Here is a 24,239-nt window from a genome sequence, read left to right on the forward strand (position 1 = left end):
GTCTGAGTGTCAAACAATTAATTTGATTAGACTCTGCCACTGGCATTCTTTCTGCATAGTAATTTATAACCTTTCAACCTGAACATTGACTTTCTCCATTGCTATTTAGCTGAGGAGAAATACAAATTCTCCTTTGGAAAAGTTTGGGGATTTCTAGAGCATTAAACCATTCTTTTTGATGATTGAAAGGAACTTTTAAATCTAATATTTCTTTTTTTTTTTTTTTTTTTTGAGACGGAGTCTCGCTCTGTCGCCCAGGCTGGAGTGCCGTGGCCGGATCTCAGCTCACTGCAAGCTCCGCCTCCCAGGTTCACGCCATTCTCCCGCCTCAGCCTCCCGAGTAGCTGGGACTACAGGCGCCCGCCACTTCGCCCGGCTAGTTTTTTGTATTTTTTAGTGGAGACGGGGTTTCACCGTGTTAGCCAGGATGGTCTCGATCTCCTGACCTCGTGATCCACCCGTCTCAGCCTCCCAAAGTGCTGGGATTACAGGCTTGAGCCACCGCGCCCGGCCTAAATCTAATATTTCAACACTAATGAGGATCTCACAATGGAAGGCAGCTCCCCAGAACTATGCTGTTAGCCCTTTCCTTCACCATAATACTTGGTAAGACAACTTATACAGACTTTTCCTTTTTATTCTACCCTTCTTCCAAATTCTCTGGATGGCCTAGCCTATATTGCCTGTTGTTTTCAGTGTTGTTCTGATCTCAAATGGGCTTCCACAAGTGGCTGGAAGGTATTAGTATTCATATTTCTTCCATTAGTTCAGTATTGAACTCAAAAGCATGGTTATAAATGACAACTTTAATCACCTTTTTTTTTTTTTTTTTTTTTTTTTTTTAAGACAGAGTCTCACTCTCTCACCCAGATTGGAGTGTAATTGGCATGATCTCAGCTCACTGCCACCTCTGCCTCCCAGGTTCAAGCAATTCTCCTGCCTCAGCCTCCTGAGTAGCTGGGACTACAGGCTCCCGCCACCACGCTCGGCTAATTTTTGTATTTTTTTTTTAGTAGAGATGGGATTTCACCATGTTGGCCAGGCTAGTCTCGAACTCCTGACCTCAAGTGATCCACCTGCCTCAGCCACCCAAAGTGCTGGGATTACAGGCATGAGCCACCGCGCCTGGCCAAATGACTGTGATTTTTTTTTTTTTTTTTTTTTTTTTTAGATACAGTTTCACTCTTGTTACCTGGTGCAATCTTGGCTCACTGCAACCTCTGCCTCCTGAGTTCAAGTGATTCTCTTGCCGCAGCCTCCCAAGTAGCTGGGATTACAGGTGCCTGCCACCACACCTGGCTAATTTTTTATATTTTTAGAGATGGGGTTTCACCCTGTTGGCCAGGCTGGTGTCGAACTCCTGACCTTCAAGTGATCCACCCCTCTCAGCCTCCCAAAGTGCTGGATTATAGGCATGAGCCATCACACCTGGCCATGACTGTGATTGTTAACACCCATCCACATTATTGGTCACTGTTGGTGCTTCAAGTGTTTCTGTAACATTCCTGGATTGACACTAAAAAAAATCCTAAATAAGAGAATCGTTACTATTATGGATACATTTGTTCTTTCAACTTACAAATATTAAGGACCTAGCTAGCCCTACAGGCCTCGCCATTTTTTGCCTTTTCCATTTGACACTTATATGTCAAATAGCCTGTGCTAAGAAAATCCTTAATGCTACAAAGGAAAATAAATGTACTTATATTTCTTGCCTGACTTAACAGGTATATTAGGCAAAAGCTAGTAATTATGCTGAATTTAAGACAGTATGTTTGATCTAATATCCAGAATTCACAAGGAACTTAAACAAATTTACAAGAAAAAAAAAACAACAAAAAATGAACAACCCCATCTACGCAAAGGATATGAACAGACACTTCTCAAAAGAGGACATTTAAGGCCAGGCTTGGTGGCTCACGCCTGTAATCCCAGCAGTTTGGGTCTGAGGTGGGTGGATCACTTGAGGTCTGGAGTTCAAGACCAGCCTGGACAACATGGTGAAACCCCTTCTGTACTAAAAAAAAAAAAAAAAAAAAAATTAGCCGGGTGTGGTGGTGGGCAACTGTAATCCCAGCTACTCAGGAGGTTGAGACAGGAGAATTGCTTGAACCCAGGAGGCAAAGGTTGCAGTGAGCCAAGATCGTGCCACTGCACTCCAGTCTAGGTGACAAGAGTGAGACTCTGTCTCAAAAAAAAAAACAACAAAAAAAAACATTTATGTGGGCAAAAAACACACAATAAAAAACTCAACATCATTGATCATCAGAGAAATGCACATCATAACCACAATGAGATACCATCTCACACCAGTCAGAATGGTGATTATTAAAAAGTCAGGAAACAAAAGATGCTGGCAAGGCTGTGGAGAAATAGGAACACTTTTATGCTTTTGGTGGGAATGTAAATTGGTTCAACTACTGTGGAAGACAGTATGGTTATTCCTCAAGGATCTAGAACCAGCAATACCATTTGACCCAGCAATCCCATTACTGGGTATGTAACCAAAGGAATATAAATCATTCTATAAAGACACATGCACGTGTATGTTTATTGCAGCACTATTTACAATAGCAAAGACATGGAACCAACCCAAATGACCATCAGTGATAGACTAAATAAAGAAAATGTGATATATATACACCATGGAATACTATGCAGCCATAAAAAGGAATGAGGTCATGTTTTTTTCCGGGACATGGATGAATCTGAAAGGATTCATCCTTAGCAAACTAGCACAGGAACAGAAACTCAAACACCACATGTTCTCACTCATAATGAGTTGAACAGTGAGAACACATGGACACTAAGAGGGGAACAACACACACCAGGGCCTGTTGTGGGTGGGGGATGAGGGGAGGGAACTTAGAGGACGGGTCAATAGCTGCAACAAACCACCATTGCACACGTATACCTATGTAACAAACCTGCATATTCTGCATATGTACCGGTTTTTTTAGAAGGGAAAAAAGTATTTTTATTTTTATAATGTAAATGTGTGGCAATTTGTTTAAATCTGATATTGTTTCTATTAGCTTAAGCATTGAGACAAAAATTGGAAGCATGGAAATGAGAAAACTAGTTTAACGATTCTGTCAGGGGTGCACAGTCATTGTGTATAGATTAGGAGGTAGAAAGTGATACTGTCTTATGATTTTAAAGTTTGAAAGGAACTGAAAGATAATCCAGGCCAAATGCTTCATGTCATAGACAGGGAAACCAAGCCCTAGAGAGAGGAAGTAACATACCTAAGGATGTGCAGGCCCTATGGCAGAACCATGAGTAGGACCCTATTTCCTGTTAATCACTTCTTTTCCTTTCCTTGATTTGGGTTGCTTTGTTACTGGTACTTAATAATTCAGTAGAAACTTGACATGTACTTCATGATATTAGATTGATATTGTAGGTTGAACTCTGGAGGGGTTTTAGGACTCCTTGTCTTTCTGTGGTATTGAAACAATATGGTTTCTATTAAAATATTCAGTGAACCTTCTATATTTTGAAGTATTTAGTTAGATGAAATGTGGATAGTAACCAAAACCTCTATAAGTAGTATTATATTTTGGTCTGATTGAATTTCTGAGCAGTTTTGTGTTATTCTTGTTGAGAATTTTTGGTTTGTTGGTTTGAAAAAGGAAACAGTTCTGCAGATATGTTTTTTTTCTAGTAACCTCTGACTGCTTTTCTATTGATCTCCTTTTTACTTGAAATGATAAAACTAAAAGAAGCTTTCTTATGTCTTTTAACAAAATATTGATCTTTTATTGGTATGAAAACACCTTAGTTGCTAAATTGCTTTATTAATTTTATACCTCTTTTATATTGAAAGTCTGTAATTGTTTGGTGTAAGAGTTACCCCAGTTACTGCTTATTTTAAAGTTGATTTTCCTTTTAATTTAGAGACATAAATGAATAATTTTTCCCCTTTAATTTCTTCCTGCTGTATAAAAGCCATTAAAACATTTTTAGGCTATCAATAATATTACATAGGTCTTCTTGGATAATACAGTCCTATGTTGTTGGTGAAGGTTCTAAACCTGCTAGTCTTGCCTAGTTTCAGATATTGTTTGGTAAAATAACATAACTATATTATGCATGCAACTACTCCAACACATATGGAATTCAGGAAGCTTGGATTTGGATCGTCTCTCTTTTAGTTACTATCTGTGGCAAGTCACTTAGCTCCTCTCAGAATCTCTGTTTCCTCATCTTTTACGTGGAGACAATAAGATTTTTAGAGTCGTTGTAAGGACTAAGTAAAATAAAGCATGCATCCCTGGCACATTGTCAATGCTCATAAATAGTAGCTGTAAAAATACTGCACCTAGGGTAAACTATAGAACAGTATATTTATTCTGAAACATTATTCCTGTTAGCTATTATTTAATTCACCCAGCTTACTTTCCTCATCAGTTAATCTGTAACCCTTTTCTCCTTATATAAAAGACCTGGGATTATTTCATTGAGGGAGGTCAATGAGAAGATTCCCAAGGAGGATCCAATTAAAGGGTATCTATTTTCCCCATGATAAGATCACTAATTCCTTCTCAAGGGGGTATCAGAACGAATATTTGAAAATTACCTTCCAGCAAACTCTTTCTCTGCTTCTGTGAATAGTACATATTTGGATAGGAGACAATAAATAGGTGAACAGTATCTTGTGCAGAAGTTCTGAACAACTATAGAATGCTTCCATCTGTTCACTTTTCATTTTTGTCACCTTGACTTTCCCATCTTAGACTCCTGGGGTTGTTAGGTGTACCCCTCTTATCCACACAGTGTCTGTGTCTGTCTATCTGGTCCATAAAACTCCTTTCCAGTGTGTGAGAAATACATCTGTTATACAGGATTACAGACAGTGGTGTCTTCTTCCACATTGCAGTTTAACTCAGGCCTGGCACCAAACTAGTGTTTTTTGATGAGATTGTTATCAAGCAAGAGGATGAGGCTAGTTCTGTAGTATGGTACCAAAGAGAAATTAGCCTGTTTCATGGACAAATGCGGAGAATAGGGTACATAATTTTAATACTTGAAACATAGCCGTGAGTGTAATCTGATTGTCAGAAAGTATTCAATTCTTAACCTATGGCCCTTATTTTGACCAAACATAGTCTGAATGTTACGAAACTTTAAATTATTTATACAAGTAAAGTCACATTATTATTGATTAATTGAAGCTCCTATTTTTGTCCCTGATAAATCATATGGGACCTTTAGTTATATCTCCAATGTGCACTCTCTCTATATTTCTGGACATATCAACAAACTCTTTCTCAGCTGCTGTGTGGCATTGGTCATACTCTTTCTCTCCTACCGAAATGCTCCTTATTGAAGGAGCCTCACCTTCATCAGCACTGCAGCATCCATGGTAAAGATGTAGGGAAGATAACTAAGACCCCAGCTCCGTGCTTTACCTGGTTGCCTAGGCCCTTTGAAGAAATCTCACAGTGTGGCATATTGTTAGTCTCCCTTGGACAAGAAAATATCAAGTCCTGCCTCCCTAGATACCAGCCTACCTAATGAAGCCTTCTAAAATAGTGGGCTTTAGAAAATCAAATCTCATATCTGAAGGTAGAGGTAATCATCATTGTTCCAGAATGGTGGCATTTCTGGCCCTTGAGTGCACTGTAAAGGCTGATGAATGTCAGTGGTTTCTGGCAGATTTAATGCTTAGGCAAGGGAAGGAAGGGAGGAATCAAGGAAGAATAGGAAATAGTGAAGAGAGTAAGTAAGGAGTGGGGAAATAAAAATATGTCTGTGATCAGCAGTGGTAAAATTCCCCTGAAATTTGTTAGAGATACAACTTAGTAGTTGCCTGAAGATGCTTACCTTTCCCTAGTGGTATTTAAAATCTCTCTCTCCTGCCACTTGCATTTTAGTTCGTTCTTTCTTCTTTCATGTATGTTTAATTTTTGAAAATAAATGGAGATTTATGGTAGTATCAGTGGTATTTTTTCCATTTTTTTCTCTTGAACCATGTTTTCTTTGCTCCAAAAAGCAAATGGCAGTCTTCAAAGGACGATTTATTTTCTATTTGTATAAATTGAGTATAAGCTGCATCCAATTCCTAGTGCATGCGTAAAATTCTTTTTGAGGAAATGTGACCAATATATACCATTTTATTGAATGTTTCTTGAAATTGGTGTCAAGCTGTTTTTTATTTCATTTCTTTTGGGATGCCTAATTGAATTGAAACTTCATTATTTCATTCCATGGCTTAGGCCACCTTTAGAGGGAATATACCATGTGAGCTCCTACTTACCCATTAAGACCAGATATCCACTAGGGACTTAATGGGCTAATGTGTTCCTCTTTCACCTCCCATGTCCTAAATTTAGCATTAGCTAAATTGACTAATTAAAGTAACTCTAGCCTTATCCCTCTTCCTAGTGGATATTGATTTATTTAAACATTTCATCACAGAACTTTGTACAATTGGTAGGCACTTCTTACATGATCCTGAAACTGAAATGTCAGATGTGTGTAGAGTATTATAACCTAACTGACCATAATGAGATACCAGGATGGCTATGACAAAAATAAGGGAGGTGGTGAGAGTGGAATAAAAAGTGTTGGAGAGGATGCTGAGAAATTGGAACACTCAGACATGGCTGGTAGGAATGTAAAATAGTGGAGCTACTGTAGAAAACATTTTGGGGATTCCTCAAAAAGTTAAATATAAACTTAACCATGGAATGACCCAGCCATTTCACTCCTAGATATGATGCCCAAGATAATTAAAAACATATGTTTTCAAAAGAACTTTGACATGAATGTCCATAGCAGCATTTTTTTCTCATAGCCCAAAAGTGGAAACAACCCAAATGTTCATCTGCTGATGAATGGATACACAAAATGTGGTCTGTCCACACAATGAAATATTATTGAGCTATAGAAGGGAATGAAATACTAAGATATGCTACAATGTGGATGAATCTCAAAAACATTGTTCTGAGTGAAAGAAGCCACACACAAAAGGTTACATATTGTAGGCTTTCATTTATATGAATGACCCAGAATAGATAATGGAGGCAGAAAGCAGTATGGGAGTAGCCAGGGGATGACAAAGCAGGGAATAGGGAGTGACTGTTTAATGGATACGAGATTTAATGGATCTGAGATGAAATGTCTTGAAACTAGATAAAGGTGGTGGTTGCACAACATTTTGAATGTTCTATATACAACTAGATTTCACTTACACTTTCAAAAGGTTAACTTTATGTTAAGTTTTACCACAGTAAAAAATAAGCAAACTCACAGAATTTAGAGTGAAATTCTAAAATCTTGACAGCCACTTGCTTCCTTCATTTTTGGGGGGCTAATCTTGTATAATTTCAGGCTTAGGCTACCTTTGTTGGGGTAAGATTACTTTTAAAATTCATAATGCTTTTTTTCTAAAACAAAAAGTTCAGTAGAGATAAACAAAAAGAAGAAAAATTAGAGTTACCATAATTGTACCACTTAGAACAATTCTTAATATTTTTGTATGTGTATTTCCTGTGGTTTTTCCAGTGTGTAATACATGTACACACACTCTATACATGCACATACATATTTATGAAATAGGGTCATTTTGCATATAGTGTTTACAACACACTTTTATCATTTAATGATGCATTAGAAAATAGTTTGGTCTATTTTCTATAGTTTCACAAGTACACAGCATAACACTTTTTAAATATATCTTCAGAAAAAAAAACTAGCAGCAAAATAGGGTAAAGATCATGTTTCATTTGTCTTTGAATCCCTGGAGTTGTTCAAAAGAAATAGCCACTTTATTGGATTGGGTTGCACTGGATTGGATGTGATTGAATTAAACTAGAATAACTTCTAGAAACCAATGAAGAACTTCTGAAATATTCAGCATCTTGTTTTGTTATCATACTCTCTTGGCTACATTTTAGTTGGTGACTTGATATACCCTTTTTTCCCCTCAGGATGTCGGGATTATAGAAGCCTGAGTGTTACATGAAGTGAATGTACCCATGTATTCTGTTTTAGTTTACTATAGCTGCCACAACAAAATACCACAGACGGGGTGACTTAAAAACGAAACTTTATTTTTCTCACAGTTCTGAAGGGTGGCAGTCCAAGATCAGATCAGCAGGTTTAGTTTCTCCTGAGGTCTTTCTCCTTGGCTTGCAGATGGCTGCTCTCTTGCTATGGCATCACGTGTCCTTTTCTCTGTGCATGCGCTTCCCTGGTGTCTCTGTATGTTCTCATCTCTACTTCTTGTAAGGACACCAGTCAAATTGGATCAGGGCCCACCCTAACGGCATCATTTTAACTTAATTACATCTTTAAAAGCCCTATACAAATATAAACACATTCTAAGGTAATGGGGGTTAGGGATTCAACATATGAATTTTGGGGGTACATGTAGGCATACCTCATTTATTGTGCTTTGCTTTACTGTGTTCCATATTGTGGGTGTGTGTTTGTTAATTTTTTAAAACAAATTGATGGTTTGTGGTAACCCCGTGCTGAGCACATCTGTTGGCACTGTGTTTTCCAATGGCGTAGGCACTTTGTGTCTTCATGTCAAATTTTGGTAATTGTAATATTTAAATGTTTTCATTAAAAATTTTTAAAATTTTTAATTATTATGGGCACATAATAGTTGTGTATATTTCTTTTTCATTATTATTATATCTGTTATGGTGACCTGGGACAAGTGGTCTTTGATGTTACCATTGTAACTGTTTTGGGGTACCACCAACCGCACCCAGAGAAGACAGTGAACTTAATCTGTAAATGTGTGTGTTCTGACTGCTCCATCAACTGGCTGATCCCCCATCTCTTTCCCTGTCCTCCGGCCTGCTTATTCTCTGAGACACAACGGTATTGAAATTAGGCCAATTAATAACCCTGCAGTGGCCTCTAAGTGTTCAAGTGAAAGGAAGAGTCACATGTCTCTCACTTTCAATCAAAAGCTGGAAATGATTAAACATAGTGAGGAAGACATGTTAAAAGGCAAGAGGCCGAAAATGAGGCCTCTTGCGCCAGTTGGCAGAGTTATGAATGCAAATGAAAAGTTCCTGAGGAAATGAAAAGTGCTACTCCAGAGAACACATGAATAATAAGGAAGTGAAACAGCCTTGTTGCTGATAAAGAGAACATTTTATTGGTCTGGCTAGATGATAAAATCAGCCACAATGTTCCCTTATGCCATAGCCTCATTGTAAGGCCCTAACTCTCTTCAATACTGTGAAGGCCAAGAGAGGTGAGGAAACCATAAAAAAAGTTTGGGCCATGGTATGCAGGTAGCTGTCCCTACCTGCTTCTTGCTGAGGCTGCCTCAGAACCCCTGTCCACTGCTTCATGATTTTCTGTTGTCTCTTGGCAAAAATGGCAAATAATTATGCTGTTCTGAAGAGGCTGGAGCAGAAGGATGCAGAGGTGGATCAAATCATTGAATATTTTAAGCAGCAAGTTGCTCTACTTAAGGAAAAAGCCATTTTGTAGGCAAATTTGAGGGAAGAGAAGAAACTTTGAGTAGGACCTGCCAAAGTGAAGGAGGAAATTGAATGGAAACAAGAGCTAATTCAGGCAGAAATTCAAAACAGAATGAAGCAAATACCATTTCCATCTGGTACTCCGCTGCACGCTAATTATGTGGTTTCTGAAAATGTGATACAATCTACACCAGTAACAACCATATCTTCTGGTATCAAAGAACAGATAAAAAGAGGAGCAGGAGAAGAAAAGAAAGCAAAAGAGAAAATTGAAAAGAAAGGAGAGAAGGAGAAAAAATAGTAAGCACCAATAGCAGGAAGCACCAACTCTAAGCCAATAAATGTTTCCCATCTAGATCTTTGAATTGGTTGCATCAAAACTATCAGAAAATATCCTGATGCTGATTCTTTGTATGTAGAAGATGTAGTTGTTGGGGAAATATCCCAAGAACAATTGTCAGTGGTCTGGAGAATCATGTTCCTCTTGAACAGATGCAAAATCAGATGGTGATTTTACTCTGTAACCTGAAACCTACAAAGATGAGCGGAGTATTATCTCAAGCAGTGGTCATGTGTGCTTGCTCACCAGAGAAAATTGAAATCTTGGCCCCTCCTAATAGAGACAGAATTACTTTTGATGCTTTCCCTGGAGAGCCCAACAAGGAAACAAATCCTAAGAAGATTCTGGGAGCAGATCCCACCTCATATTTATACTATGATGAGTGTGTGGCTGCATACAAATGAGCTCCCTTTGAGATGAAAGGGAAGGGAGTGTGTAGGGTTCAAACTATGAACAACAGTGGAATAAAATAAAACAAAATGCTTTCATTATTGAAATACATTGGAGAAAACCTTATAAAAAGGAATATATTTGCCACTTGTACCAAAAACAAACAAACAAACAAACAAAAAACAGGAAAGTTTGAGGCTACCAGAGTTTGGTTTATGAGGTTTAAGAAAAGAAGCTATGTCCGTAACATAAAAGTGCAAGGTGAAGCTGCAAGTGCTGATGTAGAAGCTGAAGCAAGTTATCCAGAAGACTAGCTAAGATAATTGATGAAGGTGGTTACAATAAACAACAGATTTTCACAGTATACATGAAACAGCCTTTTACTAGAAGATGATACCATTTAAGACTTTAATAGCTAGAGAGACGAAGTTGATGCTTGGCTCAAAGTGCCAAAGGACAGAATGACACTCTTGGTAGGGATTAATGCAGCTGGTGACTTTAAGTTGAAGCCAGTGCTCATTCAACATTTACAAAATCCTAGGGCCCTTAATATTAATGCTGAATCTACTCTGCCTGTGCTCTATAAGCAGAATCACAACACCTGGATGACAGCATATGAGTTTGTGGCATGGCTTACTGAATATTTAAACCCATTTTTGAGACCTACTGCTCAGAAAAAAAGATTCCTTTCAAAATATTACTTTTCATTGACAATGCACCTAGTTACCCAACAATTGTAATGAAGATGTACAAAGAGCAGTCATGTTAACATAACATCTATTCTTCAGCCCATGCACCAAGGAATAATTTCAACTTTTAAGTTTTATTATCTAAGAAATTTATAAGGCTATAATTGCCATAGATAGTGTTTCCTTTGATGGATATGGACAAAGTAATTGGAAAGCTTCTAGAGAAAGGAGTAACCATTCTAGATGCCATTAAGAACATTTGTAATTCATGGAAGGAGGTCACAATATTAACATGAACAGAAATCTAGAAGAAGTTGATTCTAACCCTTGTGGATGACTTTGAGGTCCATTCAAGTTCAAGGCTTCAGTGGAGGAAGTCATAGCAGATATCATGGAAATAGCAAGAGTATTAGAATTAGAAGTGAAAGTCTGAAGATGAACTGAATTATTTCAATCTTGCAATAAAACTTGAACTGATGAGGTGTTGCTTCTTATGGATGAGTAAAGAAAGTAGTTTCTTGAGATGGAATCTAGTCCTGGTGAAGATGCTGTGAATATTGTTGAAATGACAACATAGGATTTGGAATATTACATAAACTTAGTTGATAAAGCAGAGCAGGGTTTGAGAGGATTGACTGCAAATTTGAAAGAAGTTCTACTCTGAGTAAAATGCTATTAAATAGCATGACATATTGTGGAGAAATCTTTCATGAAAAGAAGTGAATTGATGTTTTAAATTTCATTGCCTTATTTAAGAGATTACCACAGCAAACCAAACCTTTAGCAGCCACTATCTTGATCGGTCAGTAGCCGTCAATATCAAGCCAAGACCTTCTATCCCCCCAAAAATTATGACTTGCTGAGGACTTAGATGATTGTTAGCATGTTTTGGCAATGAAGTATTTTTAAAATTAAGTTATGTGCATTGTGTTTTTAGACATAATGTCATTGCACACTTAATAGACTACAATTTAGTGTAAACCTAATTTTATATGCACTGGGAAACCAAAAAATTTGTGTGACTCGCTTTATTGCAATATTTGTTTTATAAAAGTGGTCTGGAAGTGAACCTGCAGTATCTCTGAGGTATGCCTATAATTCGGTGTTCATTAAATATACCAAACTGAGAAAGACAATGTCATTGTGTCTACAAGAATCTTACCATGGGGACTCGGTTACAGTGGGTCATCCAAATCTACCAAGAGGTAGATTTTCTTAAGTTTTTATGAATGGCTCTGATTAGCAGAGGAGAAAATTGATAAAAAATATGTGTGGCAAGAATAGTAGGAAAAATGTTGGACATTTTTTGTTCTTAAACTAAGAAAATATCTAGGTTGCGTGCGGTGGCTCACGCCTGTAATCCCAGCACTTTGGGAGGCCAAGACGGGTGAATCACCTGAGGTCAGGAGTTCAAGACAAGCCTGGCTAAGATGGTGAAACCCCGTCTCTACTAAAAATACAAAAATTAGCCCGGGTGGTGGCAGGTGCCTGTAATCCCAGCTACTTGGGAGACTGAGGCAGAGAATTGCTTGAACCCAGGAGGTGGAGGTTGCAGTGAGCCGAGATCATGCCATTGCACTCCAGCCTCAGCAACAGAGTGAGACTCCATCTCAGAAAATAAAAAGAAAATATCTGCCGTTAGCATAGGAAAATTCGTTATAGCAGCATATTCCCACTATTTTAATGGCGTGAAGAGAAACAGCACTGTATTAGCAGTTCATAATTAACACATAAGCAGGGTTTGTTGATCAGTATTTTTGGGGAAAAAAGGCTTCACATTTGGGATTTTTTGGTGCTAAATAGAAGACACTCCTTTCAAATAAGAGCAAATTAGGATAAATTTGTCATTTTTTGGAGATAAATTATGAACATTTTAGATTAGTAGAATCTTCCTAATGATGAATTTCATTTCAAGGACAAGTTTTGTTAAATTTTATCTTCAAGATCTGTAAATATAGAAACTTTGAAATAATTGTGTGTGTGTTTTTTTATTTTTTTTTTGGAGACAAGGTCTTGCTCTGTTGCCCAAGCTGGAGTGAAGTGGCTCAATCATAGCTTACTGCAGACTTGAACTTTTGAGTCCCAGTGCTCTTCCTGCCTCTCCCTCTTGAATAGTTGGAACTACTGGAACGTGCCACCACACCTGGCTAATTAAAAAAAAAATTTTAGTAGAGACAGAGTTGCCTGGGCTATGTTGCTCAGGTTATGGAAGAGTTTTTAAAAAGTGTTTTCATATTGGATAATGACTTCTTTAAAATGTATACTCTTCACTTGAGCAGGGGATAAAGAATTGTTTTCTGAAGTTTGGCTTGAGAAAACAACTGTTTGGCTTTTAAAATCCAAGTGGAAACTTGTTTCAAATGAAATGTTTTTATTTCTCTTATTTAAAACAAACATAGTTTATAGCCTTTATATATTAACAGTCAGTCAAATAGCAGAACCATCTACATTTATCCAAAGTAAGCTAGATTAGTTTGTGTGTATTTTCATGAAAGTCAAATAGGCATTTGCTTATGAGGAGTCATTTAAATGCAGCTTTACAAGAAGTGGTACAATTGTCTGCAACATTTCTTTCTCTCAAAATAATTTGGATGAAATAACATCAGAAGATGTCAATTTAAATGTACCACTTGAAATCCAGTTAGTTTTTGATTATTCACACTAATGGAAGGGGAGTGTAGGCATGTAGACTCCCAAGAGACCTTTAATCCAAAAATGACTTTTTAGCATTTGAAGATATTTGGGTAATACATTTGGATAACGGTGTGCTTCATGTCCTTTGACTTTTTAAATTAAAAAATTTTTTTCAGAGACAGGGTCTTACTCTTGTCACTCAGGCTGGAATACAATGGCACCGTATAGCTTACTGCAGCCTTGAACTCTGGGGCTTAAGAGATTCTCCCACCGCAGCCTCCAGAGTAGCTAGGACTACAGGTGTGTGCCACCACACCTGGTTAATTAAAATTTACATTTGTTGTTGAGAGAGGGTCTTGCTATGTTGTCTAGGTTGGTCTTGAACTACTGGGCTCAAGCAGTCCTCCTGCTTTGGCCTCCCAAAACACTGGGAATACAGGCATGAGCCACCATGCCTGACCCTTTTGACTTTATTGACAGCCTTTGAATTTTAAGTAAATACTGAAATATATTTAGCTGACTGGAATATATATAGGAGACTTTATACTTCTTTCTTTAGATCTTTGAATTTTCTTAAGAGAGCACTTTACAAGACCCTTTGTTTCTCAGATATACATATAAACAGCAACACATTTGAAAGATAAATTTCAACTCATGGTTAATGTTCTTTGCAGGGAATAACAAAATACATACTATTTACTTAGGGTTCTATTTGTATTTTACTTTCATAGTTAGAAATCTGTTTATTTTTCTTTCTTTTTGTTAGGGACAGGGTTTTACTCTGGCACCTAGGCTGGAGTGGAGTGGCTTAACATAGCTCACTTCAGCCTTGAACCCCCCCAGGCTCAAGTGATCTTTTCTCAGCCTCCTGAGTAGCTGGGACTACAAACACATGCCGCTCTGCGTGGCTAATTATTTTTATTTTTATTTGTAGAGTTGGGGTCTTGCTTTGTTGCCCAGGCTGGTCTTGAACTCCCGGCTCAAGTGATCCTCCTGCCTTGGTCTCCCAAAGTGTTGGGATTATAGGCATGAGCCACTGCACCTGGCCAGAAATTTAAGTAAAATGATTGTATTAGGGTTCTCCAGAGAAACGTAATATGTGTGTGTGTGTGTGTGTGTGTGTGTGTGTGTGTGTGTGTGTATGGAATTGGCTTACATGATCACATGATTATGGAGGCTGACTAGTTACAAGATCTGCAGTTGGCAAACTGAGGATGGTTGTTAGTCTTTTTGTTTCATTGAAAACATCAGTTGATTGGATGAGGCCCATCCCATTACCCTGAATAATGTTTGCCCAAATGTCTGGGCACCTTGTGGCCCAGTCAAGTTGATACATAAAATTAACCATCACAATGACCTACCTTAAAGTTCTTAGTTGTACATTTTGCATTTCTCATCAGGAACCTAGGCTAATTTACAATCTTTGATACTGATTTCAACCACAGTATAATGAGTTATCAATGACGACAAATCATGATCATTTCCAATACAAATATTAAGTTAACTCTGATTATTTATACATGTTATTTTCCCACATTGTTCTAGACAGCAGGATACAGAGGTAAACCAGGTAAAGGTGCTCATCTCCTGTGACTTATATTCCAATGGGAGTGACAGATAATGCCCAATAAACAAATAAATGTATATTAAAATGTCAGATAGTGATAAGCATAATGAAAAAATAAAACACAGTAAAGGGGTGCCATTTCAGATAGGTTGGTTAGGAAAAGTCCTGAATGAGTGACATTTGTACAAAGATGAGAATAAAGTGACGGAACAACTTATGTATACCTTGATAAGCACATATTTAAGTAAAGCTTTTGGCATGGTTTAAGGTCTTTCTTTCTTATATCTCTATTTTGCATGCTGTGGTGCTACTCAGCTATCCCTTCTATGAAAGCATGTTGCTCCAACTTCTGGGAATACAATGGGCAGACACCCCATAGCTGTCAGCCCCTTCAGGGACTTTCCCAGCTGCAGGGAGCCAACTTGACTAAGGTAACCCTCCTTCCCAGGATGGCCCACAGTCAATGACTGATTGCTGTGGAAATATAGAGTCCTATCTATTTTGGCCCAGCTAGAGACAACTCTGAAGGGCCATTCTGGCTCCAGAGTTCCCTGCAGGGTCAGCCAAGACTGTTGGTAGATTTGGATCACAGTTTAACTTTTTCCTCTGTCCAAAACTGTTTCATTCCCCTCCCTTTTCATAGGTTTGATCCCAAAGGTACTCCTTAATATACCTCCTGCTAATCTTGGTCTAGGGGTCTGCTTCCTAGAGAAACCACCATTTACTATGAAGTTTTGTGAACTTACAACTTATTTATGATCTTATCTCAATAATACTTGGCTGCTGGTTTTATATCAGGCCATGGTCTTCTTCCTGACAGGATCTTACATGTTAATATGAACTTTTCTGACTCTAGCACTCTGAAAACTGACTTTATACCGACAGCACAATTTGGAAATTGCTAAAAAGGTTATGATTCCCCTAACCACTTTGATCTTATTATTTCACTGAGAGATATGTTGTTTTAGAAGCATTGGTTTATCTTCACTACCCTACAGGAGTCTAATATATTGTTTTATTTAACTAGAGTCTGGTCAACATTAACCTCTTTTTCATTTGTAAAGAGAATGATACGGCTGGGCGCAGTGGCTCACATCTGTAATCCCAGCACTTTGGGAGGCCGAGGCGGGCGAATCTTGAGGTCAGGAGATCGAGACCATCCTGGCCAACATGGTGAAATCCTGTCTCTACTAAAAATACAAAAATTAGATGGGCGTGGTGGCACATGCATGTAATCCCAGTTACTCAGGAGGCGGAGGCCGCAGAATCACTTGAACCAGGAAGTCAGAAGTTGCAGTGAGCCGAGATCGTGCTACTGCACTCCAGCCTGATGACAGAGCGAGATTCCATGTCCAAAAAAAAAAAAAAAAAAAAAAGAAAAAAGAATGATACAAATTCATATCAATGAATAGAGATTTTCAAATTATCTTCATGCTGCAAAAGGAGAGAAATCACTTTATAACTTATAGCCATGAAACTATTTCCATTAAATATTTAAGAAACGCAAAATTCTTGGTAATGGCAATAAAGTTAAACAATTTAATATGGGGGATTTTAAAAAAGCATTTGTTTAATTATTTCAGGGTTTCATATAACTTTTGAAAAATTAATATATGATATAAATTCCCATTTACTGTGTAATTGGTATTATTTATGAAAGATCTTCATTCTTTCTGTATCAAGAAACATAGCAGTTAGATTTGTAATTTAGATAATCTATAAGCATCATCATGAATTCTTCTCCAACCTGATACCAAAGGTATTTAAAAAAATCTCCGTACCAATATCTGTCATGGACATAGATATGCACATTCTTTCCAAAATTTGAGTATATGAAATACAGAAATATATAACAGTGATCATAAATCATGATCTACTAGAGAATGTCCCAAGAATTGAAGACTGATTAAAATTCAAAAATCAGTGTCATTAGTCATATTATCAGGCTTAAAATTAAAAACCAGCCAGGTGCTATGTCACAGTGCTTTGGGAGGTTCAGGTAGGAGAATCACTTGAGGCCAGGAATTCGAGACCAGCCTGGGCAACATAGGGAGACCCTATCTCAACGATTTTTTTTTTTTAATAAATTAGCTGGGCATAGTGGAACATGCACCTGTAGTCTCAGCTACTGGGGAGGCTGAGGTGGGAAGATCACTTGAGCCCAGGAGTTCAAGGTTGCAATGAGCTATGATTGCACCACTACACTCCAGCTTGGGTGACAGAGCAAAACTCTGTCTCTAAAAAAAGAAAAACCATATATTCCTTTCAATAAATATAGGAAAACTGGTCGACAAAATTCACTATCTGCTCATGATAAAAACTCAGAAATCTAGTATTAGAAGGGAACTTAAGATTCCCTACCATTGATGTGAATTTGTGTCATTCTCTTTATAAATGCAAATTAGAAGAGAACTTCCTTCTAATACTAGGGATATCTCTGAAAAACTTTCACTTAACATTATACTTGATGAAAAACTGAATGCTTTCTCCCTTAGATTGGAAACAAGGTAAGAATGTCTATGCTCACCATTTCAGTTCAACATTATGCTGGTCCTAGCCAATGTAAGAAAGGAAGAAAAATAAAAGGCAGAATGGAAAGACATAAGTGAAATAGTCTTTATCTACAGATGACATGATCATCTATGTAGAAAATTCTAAGGATTATACAAAAATGCTGCTAGAACAAATAAGTGAGCTTAGCAAGGTCTCAGGATACAAAAGTCAATCCCATTTCTATATAATAGCAGCAGTCAGAAATTTCAATTTCCAAGTGTTATTTTATATAAAAATAAACTCAAAATGGATCATAGACTTAAATATAAGCACAAAAAATGTAAACGTTTCATAATAATTCATAGGGGAATAAAAAGCTGGAGTTGGCCGGGGGCGGTGGTTCGCGCCTGTAATCCTAGCACTTGGGGAAGCCGAGGCAGACCTAGATGTAAATTCCAGACTTGCACTTGAATCACATTCTTGCTACATATTATCTATACAATCTCTGTTAAATTATTTAGTTTTTCTTAGCCTCACTTTCTTACCTATAAAATGGAGCTAATATCTGCTAGGAAGTGTTAATGTAAGGCAATGGTTCTCCAAGTATGGTCCCTGGACCAGTAGCATAAGCATCACCTAGATGTTAGAAATGGAATTCAGACCCACTGCTTCAAAAACTCAGGGTGGGTCCCAGTAAATTGTGTTTTGCCTTTCAGGTGATTCTGATGCTCAAGTTTTAGAACCATTGATGTAAGGGTTGTGTGTATTGTATGCTGAGTTTCACAGTGTTTGCTATGTACTTAGGCACATAATTAATTTTAAAAACAAATGTCTGCCCCAGCAAATCTATTCTCTTCCCTTACACTATTTATACCAGAAATGCTGTCCCCATTTTTGTAAACCTTAGCATTCTTTCAGGACTCAACTCAAATTCCATCTGCCCCCAGAATTCATTCCAAATCATAATAATTCTCTACCCCCAAAACATAGCACTTAATAGCCAGACCTTTTGGTGCCCACTGGTAATCACTAGCCACATACGCCTATTGAGCACTTGAAGCATAGCTATTATGAATTGAGATGTGCTTTAAGTGTAACATATACACTGGATTTCAAAGGCTTAGTACAAAAAAGGAATATATAGTTGACTCTTAAGCAATGCAAGAGTTAGGGGTACAGACCTTCTACACAGTTGAAAATGTCTGTATAACTTTTGGCTCTTTGAAAATTTAACTTCTAATAGCCTACGGATGACCTCCAGCCGTATTGATAAGATAAACAGTTGATTAACCCATGTTTTGTAGATTATATGTATTACATACTCTATTCCTGTAACAGAGTAAGCTAGAGAAAAGAAAATGTTATTAAGAAAGTCATAAGGACTTATAAGGAAATATATTTACTATTCACTAAATGGAAGTGCAGCATTTTAAAGGTCTTCATCCAGTGAGTTTTATACTTTGATATGTTTTCATGTTACTAACTAGCATCCTTTTGTTTCAGCTTGAAGAACTCCCTTTAGCATTTCTTGTAAGGCAGGTCTAGAGGTGATTAACTAATGTTTGACAAAGGCACCCTGAATACACAATGAAAAAATGATAGTTTTTTCCAAAAATGATGTTGTGAAAACTTTATATCCACCATGAAAATAAGAGAAATCATCTTCTTATCCTACATCATATACAACAATAAACTCTAAATGGATTAAATATTCAAGTGTATGACCTGAAACTGTAAAAATCCTTGAAGATAACATAGGGAAAAATCTCCATGACATTAGTTTTGGCAGTGATTTTTAGGATATGACACCAAAAGCACAGACAATAAAAGTAAGAATAAACAAGTGGGACTACACTAAACCAATAGGTTTCTGCTAAGCAAGGAAATACCAAAGTGAAAAGGCAACCTATGGATTGGAGATATATTTAAAAATCATGCATCTGATAAGGAATTAATATAAAAAATAGGAAACTTATACAACTCAGTAAAAACAAAAACAAACACCAAAGATGGGCAAAGGACCTGAATAGAAAATTTTCCAAAGGATGCATACAGATGGCCAATAGGTATATTACAAGGTGCTCAGTCATCAGGGAAATGCAAATCAAAGCCACAGTGAGACATCACTGCATACATGTTAGAATGGCTGTTATAAAGAAGAGACAAAAGAAAACAAGTGTTGGTGATGATGTGGAGAAGAGGGAACCTTATACATTGTTGTTGGGAATGTAATTTGCTACAGCCATTATGGAAAGAAAACAGTATGGAGGTTCCTTGAGAAATTAAAAATAGAACTCTCATATGATCCAGCAGTCCCATTTCTGGGGTCTCATCTGATGGAGATGAAATCAGCACATTGAAAATATATTTGTACTTCCAGGTTTATTGCAGCATTATTAACAATAGCCAAGATATGGAAACTACTGAAATGTCCATTGATGGATGAGTGCATACAGAAAATATGCTATTTATATACAGTGGAATATCATTCAGCCTTTAAAAAGAAGGAAATTTCTGTCATTTGTGACAATTGTGAAATACATTATGTTAAGTAATTCAGGCACATAAGAACAAATACTGCAGGATCTCATTTATATGTAGAATCTAAAATAGTTGATCTCATAGAAATTTTAGAGCATGCGATTTTGTATGCACAGCGTGGAATAGTGGTTGCCAGTGGCTGAGTGGAGGGAAAATGGGAAGCTGTTGGTCAAATCATAGAAGCTTTAAGTTGTAAATAAATTTTGGAGACCTAATGTATCATATGGTGACTATAGTTAATAAGAATGTACTTGAAATTTGCTAAGAGAACAGATCTTAAGTTTTCCAAACACACACACACACATGTACCCACACACACACACGGTAACTATAACAATGTGAGATTAGGGATGTGCTAATTAGCTTGATTGTGGAAATCATTTCACAATTTATACATATATCTAAACATTATTTTGTATACCTTAAATATGTATAATTTTTATTTGTCAATTATACTTCAATAAAGCTATAAAAATTTTTCTGTTCTGAAGGAAAACATAAAGAAAGATTATATTTTAGAAGAGTAATAAGAAATAAATTTTCCTGGATAATTTCATTGCTTTCTCTACAAAGAAAGGAAGAAAATACTTTTTCCATTAAAAACAAAAAGAAAATATCTGATGTGCCCAGTGATTCTGAGAAGTCACTTATGATAAACACAGCAAAATAATATAAACATTATGTTACCTGTTTATCATTTAGAATATTTTTGAGTTTGGCATTATATATAGTCTCGAACTCCTGACCTCAGATGATTCACCCGCCTCAACCTCCCAAAGTGCCGGGATTACAGGCGTGAGCCACCACGCCCAGCTGCCCTTTAATCTTTATAACAAATATGCATCACAGGTGTTATCTCCTTTTATAGATGAAGAAAGGCAAATGTTAAGACCAAAACAAAACTAGCAAGTGGCAGAGCTAAGACTCAAACACAGATATTTCTGACTCCAAAACCTATGCTTTTAACCGTACTGCACCATAGAGAAAACTGGTTTTACTCATCTGTTCCTATTTTATGGATGAGGAAATTTCCCCATACTTATATATTTTATGTAGAAATAAAAATCATAAACAATTTTTAAGCTCTAAGATGACATTATTGATTTGTATTTTTTGCAATATTGGTATAATTTCAATACTCCTATAAAGTTTGAGGCTCTATTATTTTGAGATAAACAGGGAATATAAAGGACAATATTTAATCAAATCTGTGAAGTAGTAAATAGATTATTTTGTAATAGTTTTAGAGTATGCGATTTCATATGTACAACATATTAAAAAGAAGGTCTTGAGTTACAGGTTGAATATCTCCAATCCAAAAATCCCAAATCTGAAATGCTCCCAAATATGAAGGTTTTTGAGCACCAACGTGACACCATAAGTAGAAAATTTCACATCTGATTTTATTTGAAGGGTCGCGGTCAAAATGTAGGCACACAACACAAAGCATCTTCAAAGGAAAAATAAAATTGTCTTCAGGCTTTGTTTATAAGGTATATACATGAAAAAATAAACGCATTAAGTGTTTAAACTTGGGTCCCATCTCCAAGATATCTCATTATATATATACGAATATGCCAAAAATATGAAAAAATTCAAAATTCAAAACACTTCTGTATCAAGCATTTTGGATAAGGGGCACTCAACCTGTAGTAAGGAAGATGCCTATAGTTGATAAAATATTAAATTTGGTGGGATTTAATGAAATATGAATACTGTGACATGATTCATGCAAAGTGGTTTTTCATTTACTAGAATTTTGACCTTTTCTAAGTAAACTCTGGCTTTCTTGCAGAGTATCTGTTCAGAATATGAATTTGCATTTACTGTTTTTAAGGAATGATCACTGTTTTCATTACACTATAAAAACATGTAAATGATAAACTTTTTAATATAAAGAGGTAGTTTTTTCTATTATTAGTTCTATAAACAAATGCCTGAAGATATAGTTGTAAGAAAGTTCCCAAACCAGTATTCTTATCTTGATGCTAAGCGTAGCATTTGATTTGGCTTGATTCATACAACTAGAAAGGGGTTAATGTTTATATAGAGTGAGAGCTCTGCCTGTAATTGTTACTCATCTTGCAAATGAACCTTGTGTTTTTAATATACATATACCCCTATCTTTTTAGTCTTAATGTTTTAAAGTATCAACTTTCTTTTTTTGCTTCAGAGAGTGGTAGGATAGAGCTTGTATGTACCTCAGCTCCAGCTGCTGCCAAATGACTTCAAACCAACACCTGTGGGTGGGAGCTGGCTGGTTTTTCTTTCATTGTCAAGCCTGGGCATACTCAGGGAAAATGCACCTGCCAGACAGCTCTTTATTTTCGAAATGATTATCAGTAGTATCGCCCTCCATATGGGTTTTTCCTTCTATGTTGGAAAAAACAAAGTTGAAATTTACCACATTTTGGCATTACACTTGGCAGTTACTATGATGAAGTTGATCATATTAGAGAGTCATTCAGGATACCTGACCTTCCTGCCTTCCACTACCTAAAGTGAAAAATCTCTTCTGTTCTCTAATTTACTGTAGCATATGCTTCAGTGTGTTGTGTTGGGTAGGGCAGATATCCTTAGACTAATTATAATCCTGAGTGATTCAAAAGACTATTCCCAGTGGCAATGGAATTTTACACCTATTTAGTTATTTGGAACAGAGAGGTATCTACTTGTAATAGGACAAGACACCTTTATTCCTCTTTTATCCATTAGCTACCTGTGGGGCCTTATCTAAGACACGTCGGTTTCCTCATCCATAAAATAGGAACAGATGAGTAAAACCAGTTTTCTCTATGGTGCAGTACAGTTAAAAGTATAGGTTTTGGAGTCAGAAATATCTGTGTTTGAGTCTTAGCTCTGCCACTTGCTAGTTTTGTTTTGGTCTTAACATTTGCCTTTCTTCATCTATAAAAGGAGGTAACACCTATGATGCATATTTGTTATAAAGATTAAAGGGTGGTTGGGCTGGTGGCTCACGCCTGTAATCCCAGCACTTTGGGAGGCTGAGGTGGGTGGATCATCTGAGGTCAGGAGTTCGAGACCGGCCTGTCCAACATGGTGAAACCCCCATCTCTACAAAAAATACAAAATTAGCTGGGTGTAGTGGCGCATGCCTGTAATCCCAGCTACTTGGGAGGCTGAGGCAGGAGAATTGCTTGAACCTGGGAGGCGGAGGTTGCAGTGAGCCAAGATTGAGCCATTGCACTCTAGCCTGGGCAACAATAGCGAAACTCCATCTCAGGAAAAAAAAAAAAAAAAAAAGATTAAAGGGCATCATCTATGTAAAATGTATGTAAATAGTACAGATGAGAGCACATAGCTAGCACTCAGTACATTGTAACTTTTAATATTATTTTTCCTTTTCAGCTTAAAAATTATATGTCTACATTGAATTCATATTTATTCATGAATGAATACATACGGGGTTTTCTGCGTGCCAGGTCCTGTTCTAAGCATGTTTCAAATATTGTCTTTTTTTTATCTGTATGGTATCCTGTAAGGTGAGGACTTAAAAAATACTCCCAGTGTGAAACTGAGGCGCAGACAATCTAAAAACTTGCCCAAGTTCACATTGCTGGTAAGCCACTAAGCCAGATGCTTTGAAAATAGTATTAGCATTTATATTATATAAAATCTCTTTTAGTTTCCCTTTTTTTCTTAATAGTGCAAGTTTATTCACCGTGTTTTTAGTTTTTCCCAGGAAGATTTGAAGAAGTGTTCAGTGGTGGCCTTGGTGCTTCAGTAGTTATCAGGCCAGCCAGAGGTAATTCGTTTTTGTCACCAGGGTGTGCTGTGATTCCACCAGTCTGAACTTACTGCAGCTGCTGGGAAGCTGGATAGGAATCTCTTTATTGTCTTTGTTGCTGCTTAGCGACCACAGGTTTTTCAGCTTGACGCTTTACCATCACCTGGGCAACTGCCTGAGATTCCAAGTTATTTTCTTTTTGTGTTGTACCATCCTTTCCTGCTCATTTGTGTCCTCGTGTAAATGAAGGAGCTAGCGTGTCTGGCTTGTTAGCAGAGTGCCTAGATGCCTCAGCTATGTGTTGTCAAGCATGATGCTGCCACCACACTTACTATTTTGCTAAATAAGAAATTAGTATGTCACCAAATTGATTGTTTTAAAA

At 37.0% G+C, this 24,239-nt stretch overlaps 1 protein-coding gene and 1 pseudogene across 14 annotated transcripts in view; both read left to right on the forward strand.

Annotated features, from left to right (window-relative positions):
• The window catches only part of LOC105481485 (mono-ADP ribosylhydrolase 2), a 2,105,812-nt gene that overhangs the window by 126,139 nt on the left and 1,955,434 nt on the right, over nt 1-24,239 (forward strand). The gene's annotated exons all lie outside the window — the stretch shown is intronic.
• On the forward strand, nt 824-16,461 carry LOC139358511 (aminoacyl tRNA synthase complex-interacting multifunctional protein 1 pseudogene; annotated as a pseudogene).

The sequence above is a fragment of the Macaca nemestrina genome, chromosome 15 (genome assembly GCF_043159975.1).
Source record: "Macaca nemestrina isolate mMacNem1 chromosome 15, mMacNem.hap1, whole genome shotgun sequence".
NCBI classification, from domain to species: domain Eukaryota; kingdom Metazoa; phylum Chordata; class Mammalia; order Primates; family Cercopithecidae; genus Macaca; species Macaca nemestrina.